The sequence below is a fragment of the Homalodisca vitripennis genome, chromosome 7 (genome assembly GCF_021130785.1).
Source record: "Homalodisca vitripennis isolate AUS2020 chromosome 7, UT_GWSS_2.1, whole genome shotgun sequence".
NCBI classification, from domain to species: Eukaryota; Metazoa; Arthropoda; class Insecta; order Hemiptera; family Cicadellidae; genus Homalodisca; species Homalodisca vitripennis.
In genome coordinates this window covers 47,283,997-47,302,627 of record NC_060213.1, presented here as the reverse complement: position 1 = coordinate 47,302,627, position 18,631 = coordinate 47,283,997, and positions in this window count along the sequence as shown.

Below are 18,631 nucleotides of genomic sequence, written 5' to 3'. Positions count from 1 at the left end.
ATCTAATGCCATCAATGCAATACCCGAGCTGAAAACCTCCGTATCTGCATCTAATGTTTATCTTGTGGTGAAGGAGAACAGGTAGGTTCAATGATTTTATATTAAAGAAGACTTTTATTATGCATGTTTCTCGATAGCAGGTGCTCTATAGTTGTACCACTAGAATATTATATTTGTGCCACGGTTTGCTAACTTTCATAATCTCATTACTTTTTACGATATTAATCTGTAATAAGTTTAACCCTCCGTAATCTTTGGTAGCCATTGGTACAAAGAACCTACTTTTTGAGAAAATTAGGGAAATTTCGTCTTTTCAGGGGGGTAATATATATTTTGTAAAGTTCTAAAGAGTTTGAGGTTGTTTTCATAATAGCGTTTAATAGTATTTTCATTGCATTAGATAGTTTATTGATAATTAGTGCAATATGAATTTAAAATTAGGCAATGGCGTTTTCTATGCAACCTGCATTACACTACTCATCAAGCACTTTAAAATAAAAATTTTCTAAATATTAAATGTAAACAAATGTTTCTGCCTCTTTGATGAACTTCAGCTGAGAGTATTAACAGCTGTTAAGTATCAGTTCGCTTTGTATTAGATGTCGTAGCGCAGTCTGTCGGATCCGATATAAAACACTCCAACATCAACAACTATAATTAAAAAATTATTTAAATAAACTTTTTTAAATTTGACCGAATTGTGAATCTAAACCATTCTCGAATTCCACTGCAAACAATAAAAAAATTTCATCAAAATCTGTCCAATAGTTTCTGAGTCTATAAAGGACAAACACACAAACATTCATTTATATATATATATATATGTACTAGCAGTTACCCTTCAGCGGCGTATATATATATAACTTGCCGGGTGAATGTGCTACCAATTACACCACAGAGCGCTTACTTTTTCCGATTCAATTATTTTGTATTTGGCCGTATCTGCCACATATGTTTTTAAATATGCAAACTAACATATGATCGGAAGACCAAATTCCTGTCAAACAACTTTGATTTACATTAAACAGTATAAATGGCAATAGCCTTATTTAATTTCAATAAACATTGAATCACAAAAAGTACTTGTTCCGCCGGTATTTGGTCTTCCGATTATATGTTAGTTTGCATATTTAAACACATATGTGACAAATACGGCCAAATACAAAATAACTGAATCGGAAAAAGTAAGCGCTCTGTGGTGTAATGATAGCACATTCACCCGACAAGTGAGAGATCCGGGTTTGAGTCCCGGTGGAGCAAGTACTTTTTGTGATTAAATGTTGATTGAAAAATTAAATAAGGCTATTGCCATTTATATATATATATATATATATATATATATATATATATACATATGTATAATTTCAATAAATATATATATATTTATTACTACTTCATTGCTGAAATCCTGCTACTTCTCTTATCCTGATGTCTGTTTTTAAAGGTACGGGCTCTTAACTACCCTTCTTCACCCTAATGGATCTACCAGCTCTGTGGATTCCGCGAATGAAGAACAAATATCCTCGTCCAGTAACGAAGAGGAAGTTTCAGCAAACTCTTCCAGTGATGAATTCGCAGAAGAAGTAAAAAAATTTAAAATAACTTTAAGCAGGGAAGACTGGAATGATATTGGACCAGAACATGCCACATACAAGGACGGGAAGACTGGTAAGAGGACATATTTTCAATTAAAACGACACACATGGACACACGTTTTCAATTCATATTTATGGAAATATACAAAACTGCCATGTAAACTTTCGTACTCCAGAGGGCGAGTATCAATGTCAGATGTTTTGCATGCTATTACGATTGTTGGTAATTGCACATTTTGTAAATCAAAACTTCATGCCTTCATGTCCAAATTGCCAGAAGAAGGGGAAAATGCTGAATTCGTCTGCAAATATGAAGGAAAATTTAATATTGTACACCCAAAAAATTTAAAAAGAGATTTAGCTGGACATGCTTTAAAAGTAGCTTTGGATGATGTTGTAGACAAAAATATAGCATCAACCGCGTACCAAAGATGTCAAGCTGATAAACTCATGTGTTTTGGAGAACCAGAACCTGCGCATTTGCCCTCTACAAGTCAGTTAAGACGTGCAAAAGCCAAACATCTTAGCTCTTTACGAGCAGATGAAAACCCCATTGTAGCCCTGGGGAAAGCTATGCATACTTCTAGATTTGTTAACATAATAAGAGACGTTAGTTATGACAAATTTTCAGTTAGGTACCATAGTTCTGCGCAAATTCATGTATATAGACAACACTGTAAGAACAACTTTCCTGTTTCTGCATCAATTGATGCCACTGGAGGAGTAGTAAAGCGCTTGGAAAGAGCTCCGGGAGTAAAGTCAGGAAACATATTTTTATACAGCTTTGTGGTTAGAGACAAAGAGTCACAGAAAATATATACAGTTTGCAACCTTCTTTCGGAGAGGCACGACACAGAAACATTGCGCCATTGGTTAGCATGCTTCCTCCGGTGTGATGTAACGGCACCAAATGAAGTAGTGGTTGATATGTCCACAGCTATCATGTCAGCCTGCGTCCAAGCTTTTACTTCATTGCCGTCACTTGAAGCTTACTGTGGACGCTGTGTACAACTTTTGGGTCTTACAGAAGAATGTTCTGTGCCTGACATACCAAACTGTTTCGTTCGTAACGATGTAGCACATGTTATTAAGCTAGTTACTACTTGGAGATGTTTAAAAAATGCATTAAAAATAACAAAGCAATTTTACGTCAGGTGCTTATGTCAAATTTTACAATCCACCAGCATCAAAGACGTAAAAAATATTTTAAAACATGTAATTACAGTTGCCATATCACCTACGGAAGGCTCGGATATGGCAGGAAATGATACACCATGTGAAGAAAGTAAACAATTTTTAATTAAAAAAATTGGAGGATTTCTACAACAGACGAGGATGTCACTGAACAGGAAGAAGTAACAAAACCGAGAATTCCGAAAACACAGGGTATGAAATGTTCAGGGAAAGAAAACAACATATTTTATCGCATGGTAGTCTCAATTATTGAAAATGCTGAGGATAATAGAGTTGTTGGCAACCGAGGAAATCAGCAATATCTTCCAGATATTGTTAAGAAAATCCTAGAGATATCACCACTAATACCTACTTGGACAAGTATTATGGTTCCTATCTTTGAATATGGAGGCATTACGGCCAGTTCAGCTGCGGTCGAATCTGAATTCAATATATTGAAAAACATAATTTTTAAACACGTGACATTGCCTATGAGAGTTGATGACTTTGTTTTTCACCACATCTTGTCTATTGAAGGGGCTATGAAAATTGCTGCTGCAAAGGAGAAAGATGATTTCAGCAAAGATATGCTTGATGTTACTTCTGATAGAGAAGTAGAAAAAATCCAAGAAAGAATTAGAGAGTCGAGAGAAAAAGAAAACTGGAGAGGACTAGTGACTGGAGTTGAAAGTGGAAAAAGAAAACACAGCTCATATCTTCAACCCAACACGGAAATTACACTTGCTAATATGTCAAGTGCACGGGCCTTGGTCACGATTGGTCTACTTAAAAATGGAAATCTATTTGGACTTAAACCTTTAACAATTGGCAAAGAAAAGGTTATATTATCAAACACCTGTGCATTTGACAGTCTAGTACAATTATTTTGTATAGCATTTTCAGATAGTGTGCAGTTCAGAAACAAAGTACAAAATTCTGAAAATATATTTATGAAATTTGTGAAGGATATGGTACTGAATGGCATCTCAAGAAAAACATACTTGATAAGAGGCGAAATATTAATGGCTGAGTGCAAAGGAATTACTACTTTACCAGAGGGTATTAAAAGAGTACCATGTGAGATATGTATTTCACCGTTGGCCACACAGATGTTGCGTTCAGAACCTCCGGTTAATGAGCACAGTGTATGTACGACTACTAACTGTCCAAGAAAGGAATATAGTTTTGGAAGAGTACCTTTGACTGTTTACATAAATTCTCAACGAGAAATTGGTTTTTTGCAACAAACAATTGACCAAGAACTATACACAAGAAAAGCCAATTGTTTATTCAGCTTGGAAGTTACAGAAGGTGTATCATTTCGATGCCAAGGTCAGAGGATAATCACAATGAATCCTTCCGACTATCTTATTTTAGAACTAATAGAAACCGTTAGTAGTTCAAGTTTAGTACAGTGCGTACTTAAGGTACGAGACCTGCCGCATTCATTAAAGGTCAATGAAAGAGAATTTATCTTACGTGGATGTATCGGTTTTATTGGTTCAGACAATATAAGAGATGTGGGACACTATGTAACCTATGCGCAAAGGAATGATGGAAAATGGGAAACGTATGATGACTTACAGAATAAAATAATTCCTACAGTAACGAAAGACAACATTAAATGCCAACTCGTACTATACACCATTTAAAATCAAAATTATGTAATAAAATATTAAGTAATGTAATACTAAAGGTTCTGTATTTTTATTGTGCTCTGTAGTTATTAATAAGTTAAAAATATGTTTAACTAATATTTGTGTAGCCTATTATTTTTAAAGTTCAATAATATAATATTATGTTCATTAAATTACATTACAACTGCTCAACTAAATGTACATAAGTTGTCTATCGTTATCAGAATTGTATTGTATATTTAGTTTTAATTAATTTTATATTTAAAATGTTTTAAAGTTAATGTATAATATTATTATTTTTATATTAACATATGTTGAACAGAGAAGGGTGTTAAAAATTTGGTGTACTATGTATGTAATTGTTTTATTCATTTATAAAATATTTAAATATTCAATACGAATAGATAGTGGATATAATAAAACATGATATATTCTTATTGATTGTATTGCAAGAGATGGTAATTTATTAAATAATTTATTTTCATTCTCTAGTACGGTAAATTTATTAAAATTGTACATGTTTATAGTTTAATTAAGGGATTATGTTGTCTTTAACACATCAAAAAGTGGTTACAGATTACATTTTTGCTATTTGTAAAACTGCTGTATTACAAAACAAATTAGAATTTAAAAAGCGACATTTATATTACCACCAATAAACTGTACATAAATTAAAAACTGTGTAATGTTTTTTAATCATATTTGCCGACGTCAGATAGCGGTCTCCATTTATTGACAGTCTCAAGCACATCAACTTTTTAGATTTTTACTTCGATAATGAAGTAGTCCTAAAATATTAATAGCTCGTGTTGAGTGTTACAAAAGTAGTATGACAACGTAAAACAAGTTTTATTACTTAATTTGTGGACCACGACTGTAAGTGTCTATATGTTCTCTGTCTGCAGATTATTAATTTATTAATGGTCCAATAATAATAAAATAAATTAATTCGTTTAATCATTCTTATTATCGACCAAGGATTGAGTGCCCCTTGGTTTCCTTATTGGTAAATACCTATGATGGTACAACAACTTTATAACGTTGTACACAATAGTACAAAAATGGTACTAAAATATGATGTAACTGTAACATAAAATATCAACGTAAGGTCTAACTTTTATTCAGTTTATATATAGTAATTTATTAATAAACTAGTCTTGTGCAATATTATTCATGGGTGTTACAAAGAGGTACTAAAAAGGAACAAAAAAAATGGTATTAAATTAACAAGAATGTTAATTTGGAATGCAAGTGTCTACTAATTCCCCGGTTACATATTGCATTTTATTAATATACGAGTGTGGTACATCATTATTTATTGGTATTACAAAACGGTACAAAAATGGTAGAAAATATAATGTAACTTTAACATAAAAATGTTGATGGTGGGTGCAAGTGTCTACCTGTTTACCGGTTCATAGATAAAGAACATTAACATAGTACTTTATCAATAAACAGTAAGGAGTTCTTGTATTTTTAATAAATGAAACGTTTTAAAAATTCTGGAAGTGAATGGAAAGACCAATCTTTTTAGATCGGGAGCAACCGACGAACACCTGCAACCCTCATAAATTATGAAGGATATCTCTACTGTTGACAACAATAAGACCATAAAACCCTCCAGATGGCCTTCCGTTGTCCAGCGGCACGTCGCTTCGGCCGTCTTGGACCTTGGCTGGATTTGGCCTTGCAATATTCACACAGTTGTGTTGAATTGTGTGGATACCGATATATTACATACCTTCTTATTGGGAAGAGTATAGAGCAAGTTCTATGTTACTTATTATATTTTACTAGGGTCGATAAGACACGAAAGTAGATTTTCCATGACATAAAACATTGATGTCGGGTGCAAGTGTCTACCTGTTCCCCGGTTTATACATAGTACTTTATTAAAAAACTATTGAGGTACAAAATTATTTATTGGTATTACAAAAAGGTACAAAAATAGTACAAAATTATGATATAACTTTAAAATAAAAATATTAATGTCGGGTGCAAGTGTCTACCTGTTCCCCGGTTTATACATAGTACTTTATTAATAAACTATTGTGGTACAAAATTATTTATTGGTATTACAAAAAGGTACAAAAATGGTACAAAAATATGATATAACTTTAACATAAAAATATTAATGTCGGGGAACAGGGGGACCCACGTCTGGATGAGCTGCATAGCGGACATGCATTTCATTCTTTGTAATCTAAATAATGCTAAATATTTAGGAGAGATTTATTACCAACGTTAATCTATTGAAGAGTAAGGCACATCCGCAAGTTATGTTGTTCACTATATTCCACTTATTAAAGCAATGTTTGGTACGTAAATTAAAAAGGGTATGCCTATGTGTTGAATTTTGTGAGTAATAATATAAATTTATAACGGCGTAATATAACAAAAAAAGCAATGCCAGCATAATTACAATCTAAAATGTACTAAAATTTATAAATATCTATCAACGTAATACAACTAGTTCAATAACAATTTTACATTAATTTTATTCAACAGCAATAATAAATATATACTTTATTTAGAATAACACTAACAAATATTTGAATGATATTATTTTAATATTGTGTGTGTGTGTGTGTGTGTGTGTGTGTGTGTGTGTGTGTGTGTGTGTGTGTGTCTTAGTTTTCTTAGTTTTTTTTAATATTCGTGGGGCTAGAAAAAACTATATCTGTATCTCTGTCTGCCTATCTGTTTGTCTGTTTCCACGGTATCTCGAAAACAAACTCACCTATAGATTCAAATCTTGCATGTAGCTTCATTTATATATGAGGAACACTGAGTTCTATGACGGTGCATATCCAACCACGGAATTTAGCTGAGTATCATTGATGCCTATCACTCAGTAGGTAACACCATTTCTCTTTTGTGTGCCGGAAGGATGTAAACATTTTTTTTCTGTATGATTGTACGTCTCCTATCTGCCCACTAGACACCTCTAGAATTAAATGAGCAATAGATTTGAAATTTTGCATACAACCTCAGTGAAGCCTTTTACAACACGAGGTGTGGCGTACTCTTGCCTTGTAATTAATTGAGGTAACGGTAACAGACAAATAGTGGTATTAAGTGTAAAACACCAGCATAACAAATGCACAACCATTATCCAACCTTCTCAAGGAAAGAAACGCCTTTTTTAGATGATGTTTAGTATCGCAGGAGAGATCGTGATGAGAACCAAAGAGGTTTCCAAGGTTACATTAGAGTTCTCCTGGTGTTCTAACCTGGCTCGTAACATTTGCAAAGTACTAGGCTTCTATCCACAACCATACTATGGATTACGTGAATTAAACAACAGATGAACTTTCCCTAACCTTATTGAGTTGCATTTCCCCACAGGAATTTCTCCTAATCAGGTTCATCCTTCAGAGCCGGTTGTACTGGCGGTCACCTTGAACCTGTTAGCACAATGTTTTAATTTGAACCTCTTTTGCACTCTTATTTTTGTCGGAGAATAATGAGGCATGTGGAGTTTTAAAGATATGGCAATACGCAACTAAAGTTTTTTGTAAATTCCACTTATTGGGGGAATTGTCGGGAGATTCTTTGCACTTTTTCCAATCGTGCCTCCTAAAACTTCCGGAAATACAGAAACCAAAAATAAAAAATATATGTATATATGGGGTTATGTAATATAACGCGAGCTTATTAAATATACACAACTGCCTAATATTTAATATATCTAAAGTGGACTTAATACAGACTAAGTATTTGCATACATATTGGATGAGTTCGTAAAGTAGTCTTAGCCAATAAAATGTTTCAAGATGGTGACGATTCGCATTTGTCGCAACCAAAATTTTATTTATTCCCAATACTTATCTAAAATGACACATTTAAAAACGTTACATAATTATAAACCACTTTTATCCTTTCGCATTTTTATCATTTCAAGAAGGCTGGGACCTGTAAAATGAGACATCTTCCATTATTTTACGACCAAAATATGGGAATAAAAGGTCTGAGTTAACCGTAGTGTTCTTATAGTGTAAATCCAGGGAGGTTTTACTACAACAGGTCCTTTAGGTGATAGCATGTTTTGGCTGTTTAATATTAAGTAGGACATGGTTCCCACGAAATTACATGATCAGAACAATTTCAGAAGGATATCACAATAATATCTGAATTCCTTTTGTAACATAATTCCCAGATAATCAAAACCATCACTCCATACAAAAGTTTATGTATACATACTTTTAAACACGATATCTACGAAATTTCTTACTGGTTCACAATAAACTGTACGCAATGATTAGACTTTTCCTTTTAGTGTTTCTCTTAGGACAAGAAGCTGAGAAATTGCACGTTTAGGTGGAGATCAAAATGGGAGGATGTCAAAAGGGTTTTAAAAAATTAAAACAAAACCTTTGCTCAGATCACAGTGTCAGATAAGTGTCAGCTTAACATATACAATAAGGTGCCGACTTTCAGTTTCTTTGTCTAGTTGTCTAACGGTAATATAACTATTACTTGTGATTCTAACGATTGGTTCTAAATTAATCAAGCTAGGAAAAATATAATCTGGGGAAGAATTTTCGTTTTAAACCTAAATTTTGTAAACATTTTTCATGTCTTCAGAAAAGGAATTTTAAAGTGGGGAGAGTTAAATTATATCCACAATTGAAAAAATCCGCCAAAAAGAACTACCTCAAATAATTTATATTTCGATGTTTAGACTTAATTTTGAAGAATTTTCATTCTTTACATTGTCAAGATTTGTTTAATTGACCTCCATTTTATGTAAATACATGCTACTTTCTAAGGTTTTAATTACAACTCAAATTTGACTCCCAATTTTAGTTTTTTTACTATATCGCTTTGATGGATTTTTCCTTTTAATTTCGTTCAGTTTGCATGTTACACATCATTCTTAGGCTAATTAGTGTTACTTCTTTACTAATAATTAATTACCTGGAACGTCAAAATAGTATTTGCTTCTATACAGAACAAGCAGCAGTTGAATTCTCAAATAGCATCTTCATTGTATCATTATGTACTTAAAAGCTAAACGTGCTATTTAAGATTTTTTACACTTAGAGATGTCCGATGATCTTTGTTAACTGTTCTCCCTCCTAAGGAGACGAAATACAACTGATAGTTTAAAAGGATACTGTTGTATCATTTTTATAAGCAGAGTTTTACTTTGGGAGCTTAAGTATTAAACACTTGTGAATACAGATGCATTTATACACACAGTGATCTCTTTGAAATCTGAAGCATGTTTGTTAAAAGGAACAAAATAAGTTTAATCTAATTACGTCCATAATTACGTTTCTCCATGAGTGAATCGAATAACAATAAATTAAACCTAAATTGGCCGGAGTGTTTCAAGAGCAAAATAACGTGCAGTAATTACATTCAGTTTGACCTTATAATGCAATTATAAAAACAACTCTGTGCATCTTCAAAGGATTCGCGAGATAAAAGGTCAACATCACAAAGAGTGTTATTTTTGTTTGGTAATCCTAGTCAACCTTTGCAGTATTCTATTACTCATACAATTAGCGAATCTTCCCTTTATAAAGTAAGGATTCGTATTCTCCCCATGCAATTTCTTTACAATCAAATATATTCAGTATTAAAATTGATCTATTACAATATTTAACGAATCTACATTATGCCTTTTACAAGTTTCTTCTTTGAATTCGACTGATTCTAACGTAAGTTAAATGCAAAATACTGGATAATATTTTAACACAATATATATATATATATATATATATATATATATATATATCTATATATATAAAAATGAATGTTTGTATGTTTGTCCTTTATGGAATCGTGAACTATTGGACCGATCATGATGAAAATTTGTACGTATATGTATTTTTCCACGGAGAAGGTTTATAAGCTATGCCCATCCCTTTCCCGATTCAGGATTCCGCCCCACTGGTTACAGAAATACCCATAAGAAATGCATTGCAGCAAACATATGTTAACGTCTTTTCAAATTTTTAATCAGCTGTTCTTTGTAAACATATATTACACTTATAGTTTTAAAGCATAGAGTAAGCTTAAGAGAAACGACAAATTTTGTTTAAACTGTTTTTGCAATCACTGTTAAACATAGACTTTACTATCCAGATAATACAATTCAAATTTGACGTAAAAATTCACCTTTAACTGCAATATTTATTTAATATAAACCATGCTCATGCTTGATCAGAAGAGTAATGCAGATATCATAATTACTATCTTACGTTGGCTACAAATATAAAGAATGTTATAAAATCAACCTTAGTTGTTTTTTTTTGACAGAAGTATGGTTCTCAAAACTCCGTGTGTACATATTCTCTCGATCGAGACAACAAAGCAAGCTCAATCGTGGCATCGGAGATATAACTAATTTAATCTAAAATTTATTATAGTAAAAAAAAAATTTACTAAGTAATATAAGGACTTAGGTTCTTAAGATTTGCGTGCGAAGCCGTGGGTAACAGCTAGATAGAGGCAGGAATATGGTACATACCTTCATAATACGCCCAAGAGGCTCACGATGGAACGACTATCAATTATCTCAGCAATGTTTAGAATGTGATAGAAAAAGAATAAGTGAATATAGTGTACTGTTTTCAACGGGAAATTGCGTGCGAAGCCGCGGGCAACTTTTGCAAAAAATTATTGAAATGCGCAGCAAAGCGCGCCGGGCCCGCTAGTATATATATATATATATATATATTAATTTCGTAAAGCGTTAACTTTTTATGTTTGAACAAATGTGTTCAGTAGTTTACCATATCCTTAGGTTACTAATATATTGAAATAGAAATGTATTCTTTCTTTCGTTAACAGGGTCATTGAACGCATGATAAAGTATTATTAAACCTGAAAAACTACATAATAAGCTTTGTGTGTTGATCATGCGCAAATTATAAAGTACATTTCACCGATCAATTTCACCCAAACTTTATATCAACTCATATTACACAAAAACGAGTCTTTAATGCAGTTCAAGAAACAGTAGCCTCGTAATCTTAATACTGTAATTATTAGGGAATACTCTGTGTGCATTGATGATAAAATACTGTGTGTATACAGCTTGTCCTAGAACTCTGTACCAATATTTTCAGGGATCATTCTTGAACCAAAGACAAACCAAAATATTATATTAAAACTTTTGAAAACTCAAACAGAATTTTCACCATTTGGTTTTTTTCATTTAACTATTTTTAATTTGTGAACGTCTTGTCGAAATAAGTTTAAAATTAATATACACCTTTATAACGTAAAAGCCTAAATAACAGAAAAATTTAATTTTTGTACCCTTTATTTTCAAAATTAAGGCTACCTAAAATCTTTAAATATCTTAAAAACGACATGTGATCAAAGTCACAGTTATTTCATTTTAGTCAGAAAATTTAATTATAAATCCAGTGATATCAATTTTAAGCATACCGGTTCAAATTATTTGTAGATTATAAAAATCTGTATTTTCTTATGTTTTTATCAAAATAATCCTACATCTTGCAATTTTTTTTTGTCTCATTTAAGCATCGGCGTCAGCTATGTCGGCTTCGAAGTGCACTGGTTTTTTATTAAAGTACAAAGTACATGATTGGACCTCTCCGGGATTTGAACCCGTGATCTCTCGGTTAGAGAGCCGAGACTATAACCATTAATCTACGGAGGAGGACTACTTCCTGCAGTAGGAAGGGATATTATGACCACGCTTAAACGATGTAACATAATCAGCTGATTAGAACAGCTAAACTTAAAACAGCTGATTGTTGTGCCAACAAATAGTGCTGTTATACAATGACATGGATATGGATAGTACTCGGTTTTTTAAAAACGCATTATCTCCCTTACTTATCAACCGATGTTCTTAAACTTGGTATCATTGTATTTTTTAATTAAAATGTAATAAATATGACTTTTTTATAATTTGTCGTTTTTAAGATATTTAGGCTTAAATATCTTAGGAAGCCGCCAATTTAAAAGGAAGGTTCTAAAAAAAATTTTTAATCGTTGTGTTATAAGGGTAAATCCCACATTTCAGCTTTTTACAACAAGCCGTTCTCAGATAGAAAACAGTTACAGTTAAAACCAAAAAGCGAATTATTTAGTTTTCCAGAGTTGTAATATGATATTTTGTTTTATCTTTGGTCCAGGAAATTATGCTTGAATGTATTGGTAGTAAGTTCTGAGACACCCTGTATTTTATCTATAGTTTGTTATCCATCAAAACAAGAAGAATTATGTATTTATTTATGGCGTGTATTACTTTAAGGTGAATGTATATTATTAAGATATAATCTTCGAAATGAGAATCATTTCACACTTCAGTCAGAATTATATGAATTATTTAATGTTTAGGTTTTTATCAAACACTTTGTTGATACAATTGTTCTAATTTTATATCACAATATAGACTAGAAGAGCTTACAATCTTCGAAATGATATGAGTGTTGTGATGTGTTACGAGTCATTCTATATTAAAAATAGCAGCTATCCGCGGCTTTGTACGTAATTTCTTATTGAACAACAGGTCCGCCATAGGAATATCTTTGGTAAATGGCATAATAAACACTGAGATAAGTCATGGTTGCTGGAAAATATTATAACCTTCAGATTATTTTTTAGAATAAGTATTTCAGTTTAAAGAGCAATAGTTTGGGGCTCTGAAATTAGAGAATGAAACGAGCTTTATGAGTGCCTACGAAATAAGCAAATTTATTTTATGCGCAAACATTCCATATTTCATTGAATACCTCCAACAACTTCAGTAACACTTAAACCATCTTAGTTCAATGTGGAAGAATACGTGTGTAGTAATCTTAATGAAAGCATAATGCAATATATCTTATATCCTTTAATCTTAATGCAATATCATGTAACTCTATGGCAGTTTTGAATCGGAAGTTAACTTGTTTAAGGTGTATATATTTCAGTGTTCGTGGTTTAGAGATTTTAAAGTTAAACAAAATTGACACTGGTTCTTATTTTAGATTTAGCGTGTGAAGAAGCATTCCTAGTTTGAATCAACTATATTTCACATAGTACAGTATAGTTGTCTTCTAGCCATGACCAATGAAATATATCCATTAAAATATAATTCTTCCAAGGAATGCAAACTCCATTTTAAACCCTATAGATGGTTGATTTGCATGAAAGACATTTTATTTATCTATTGCGAACATGAAACACCATCAAATGTCATATTTCCTAGGATATCGAGTAGGTGAAAAACAAAATATAGATCCTCTTGTGGTTGCAACCTTTCAACCCCTATTGATGTTTGGTCGTTATGAAAATCCTTTACGTGTACCAAACTAGAACTTTCTTAGATATCGGGAAGTTGTAGAATTAGTGATGAGTGTGTAAGGAGGTTTGGCTTTTATAAATAAATAAATAAATATATATATATATATATATATATATATGTGTGTGTGTGTGTGTGTGTGTGTGTGTGTGTGTGTGTGTGTGTGTGTGTGTGTGTGTGTGTGTGTGTGTGTGTGTGTGTGTGTGTGTGTGTGTGTGTGTGTGTGTTTGTTGTTATTGTTGTTGTTGATGTTGATGTTGTTGTTGTTGTTGTTTTGTTTTATATATATACGTTCGTTGTTAAAACAACATCTTTAAGGATACAAATTTTGATGTCTCATTTGATACATATTGCTTTGGCTATTAAACCCAAAAATGTTATATTTTGAAAAAGAAAGAGTAGGTACAAGTGGATAGATAATTTTTCCTTAATGTCTCAGTTAAACTCAAGGAAATTAATAATTTATTCTCACTCAAAACTTATAATTCATTAAGGTAAATATAGCCTAATCCCAGCAATTACTGTATACGGACACACCATGTAAGCCAGAGTGGCCAAATATTTTTTACCTTGTACTTCCAAATTTCAATTTTTTTATGTGTCGGAATCAATCAAATAATTTAAAGACATTAGAATCTTTATATCCTCACTTTAGCATGTCTCAAAGTCCCGGAACAAGTTTGGTGCTATAAAAATTATACCAATCCTAAGCGTGAACATTTTTTTCTTGTGTGCAAGTAAAACTACACAGCGCAGTACTTTTAGCATAAAATATAAATTATAAACCTTATAAAAATCTTCAATATTACAGAATGGAGAGGATGCTCCTGGAGACATTTTGCTAATATTTAAAAGACAGGAAGAAGTCACGTTAATCAAGATATTGCTTCCCAGACCCTTCCAATATAATATTGTGTACCGTAAGGGTAAGTGATAGGTCCCCGGCTATATTTTGAGATAAAAATCATGATATTACTAAGTGCGTTACTTTTTCACATTACACTAACGAAAAATGCTAACCAAGGAAAAATTGGCAAAGCTCGGGTGTGGTTAACAGCTTGTAATAGACAAAAAAAGACACACAAAATAATTTTGAAAACGATAAAACAGTGGACAGTGTGAAACCCTGGAGGATCTTGTACCTACAGCTGTTTTGGGTTTTATGATCAATGTATGTTTGAAGTTGTCTAGGACCTTCTGTGATATCTTCTGGCTACTATGAGTATTGCAGTCTTATTTTCTCTAGACTAAATGGCCTAACAGTATATAGTAATTACCACACCTGTTTTCATATTTTCAACAATAAATAAAATTAAAATTAATTGGCCACAAGAGAAGATAGTCATCCACATAAAATCTTTGATAAGCAATTTTTAAAAATCCTTTATTTTAGATGAGAAATTAGAAAGATTCTTGTCCAGCATTGGCAAGTGGTAAACTTGTCTATAATGCTCTACCACTCTTGCATAAGGATCCTACATTTCAGGAGGTTCCGGACGGCCTAAACGCCGTGCTCAGAACGTGGAACAAATCCATCGTCAAGTTATGCCATGCCAGCAAAGTAAATTAAAACAACATATAAAATAGTGACGAAGTACATTCATAAAAGGTGTTACCGCTCAGTAATAATGATTTTTTCAACAAATTTTAATGAAATAATTAATACGTAAAAAACTACAGCACATCGCGCTGGTTTCAATATAAACAATGAATATACACATACATAAAAGATAATCTATAAAAGAATAGTGGCTACACTGAGTAGCCTACACTCGAGCAGGTGATCATCTGTTAGCAGCTCAAACTGCTAGGCTTTTATTGTCATTGTCAGTTGGTTTTGTTGGTTATGTTGTCTAGTCTTTCAGTTGTATTTGGGTGTTTGTTTGATTGTAACAGTGACTCGCAAACTGCCTAACAATGTATGTTAATTAGGATATGATTGATCATTTTCCTTAATCAACAGTTTTAGACATGGGAAACCCTGACAGTGATTCCCATAATGAAGATAATGAAAACATTAAAAATAAAGATGTAGACAAAGATTTCCAGCCAAGAGAAGCGTTGGTAAGTAAAACTAATAATAAATTGTAAAATGTTTAAAAGGGCAAAATACAAGATAATATTTTTGCAATTTTATAAACAGTTTTAGTTAACTCCTAAAGCTAAACGTAAGTTACTTCAAAACACAAAGTAACTACACAAGGAACAAAATAGTTCATACAAAAGTAGCATTAAAACTTGTCTTATAAACGCCCCAATGGGGGAGACTTTAATGAAGGGCCTACACTCTTATTCAATTGCTATTATTGAACAATTTGTTGTATTATACAACTTCCATATGTAAAATTCATGCACAATAAGAGTTATATTAAATTACCATAAGAAGAATCAATCAATATAAAAGTATCTATAGTCCTCAATAACAATCATATGTTTGAAATTAAAATATGAATTTAATATTTACAGTAATAATATCAAAATAATAAATGAACCAGAACAACCAAACAAATTATTACATCGAAAAATAAGAAAACTCATAAAGAAATTGATAACAAATCGAAAAATAAATGATAACATGACAATAATTAGAATAGAAAATGGAAACTTTTTGAACTATCTAGCCTATATGTTTTCTCGGGTAGGGTACGATAAGCGGACCCGGTTTTTGTATCGAAATTGGCAAACGATATTACTTAATCATAACCATCAATAAAATCAATCGATCTTGATCAATTATTTTGAACTGTTAACTTAAATAATCTATACCAACAGCTGTAAACACTTTCAAATAATACATGTAGGGTAGTATTACATAAGTAATTATAATCATTACAAATTTCAGTCAATTTTAGAAAACTACACCACATTGCTTTGAAAGATGATAAGACAATGTTTTTCGTGGCTTCAAGATGTTGGACTCGTACCAAAAAACCCATTATGTGAAATTTGTGGGAAAGAAACAACTATAACTGTGAGAGGAGCAAATATGGTCGTCTTCAGTTTTCCTAATTTTGGTTATAATAATTTGTTGATCATTGTAAGTATTAAATTTATATTTTAATTTAAAACATATGATTGCTATATTGAGGACTGTAGATACCATATTGATTGGTAAGTTAGTCTAGGATTTGAGATGCGAATATTATGTATCGATGACTAAATTCTTCGATATAAAAACCGGGTCCGCTTATCGTACCCTACCCGTTTTCTCCTGGGTAGCAATTTTTAACTGCTTTTAGGAAATGGTTGAACGCGTCCTCTTCAAAAAATCATACTGTACCTCTCTTTTACATAAATATTCGCAGAGATAATCTGCAAGAAGGTGAGCTGGTAGGCTATACCACTTTTCAAACTGTGTTTTATCACTCTCCACAAGCTTTCAACTGTCTGAGTGTTGGCACCAATTGCTGGGTTTAAAAGGTTTTTGTTATGATTAATGGTAAAATGGACAAAACCATAGTCACTCAATCTAAAATACGTTTTCCACATGTCTGTGACTATGGTTGTTCCAGGCTTTACATGTTTTAATACGAGAGGAATGAGGGTTTTTGCATCTCGTTTGGGTTGCAGTATAATAAGAGGTCTCCACCACAATAGAATCATATTTTTGATAATCTAAACTATTGAAAGAAAAAATGTTGACACGAATTACGTTATAGATACTTTAAGTTATAATATAATTTAGCTGTTCTAAATCTAAAATATTAATAATTTATTGATGAATAAAAAAACTATCTCGTTATGTGTAAATAAACCTACGTTTACACATAGTTTATGGCCTACGCATTGTATAACTGTTTTGTTATACAATGTAACAAAACAGTTTAACATTTAGTTACGTTTTACTGTTTTTAAGGATAAATGTGATGTTTTTACTCAAATACCATATAAGTGATTATACTTGGATTGAATTAATTTGGAACAATATTGTTATTTAATACATTAAAAAGAGCTGATAAACATTAATTGTATATATATATATATATATATAATCGGGTTTCACAGTGTATGTGGTCGCCTTCCGATTCCCTAACATTAATTGTAAATAACTGTAATTAAATTGGTTTTCTATTTCATAGTTTAAGTACTTCTAATTGATAATTTGATACCCTGATATGATTGCAATGGTGGCCTCTTACTATACTGCAGCTTTCGTTTGTTTTCAGGACCAATCTCAATTCTATACCTACCACCACGTTTTTATCCTGGTATGGTTTCAATTAAACCTAACATCCAGATTCCTTATACCAATCTCCCTTTGTTATGTTTTCGTTTTCCGATTTTGCATTATCAAATTCCACTACCACTCCAGGACCTCCAAGCTTTTCTTCCCTATTAAACTGTTCATCAATCCATACAAAACGACAGCCAGTCAGGTTCTTCTTGATGGGCTATGTAAATCCAAACTACACTCAAGAATTAAAAAGTTATAGTTTGTCTGATTTCTGGAAAAAAGTACATCAAACTCACAATGTTGCGCAGTCCAAACTTTGATCCTTGAAAGAAACGATACTTCAGTGCATTTTTACTAAAATTATGTCCACCTTTACCTTCTTTTTTGCATCTGAAGACGGCCATATTTGCTGCTCTCATAATTAAATTAGTTTCTTTCCCACAAATTTCTAATAATGGGTTTTTCGGTACTAGTCTTCCATCTTGAAACCACGAAAAACATGTTGTATCATCTTTTAAAGCAATTTCGTATAGTGTTCTAAAATTGACTGCCATTTTTAATAATACAAAGTCATGTATGTAAAATTCAAATATTACATGTATTATCTGAAGGTGTTTACAGCTGTTGATATAGATTATTTTTAAGTTAATTGTTCAAAATAATTAAGTAATATTGTTTGCCAATCTATATATATAAAAATGAATGTTTGTATGTTTGTCCTTTATGGAATCGTGAACTATTGGACCGATCATGATGAAAATTTGTACGTATATGTATT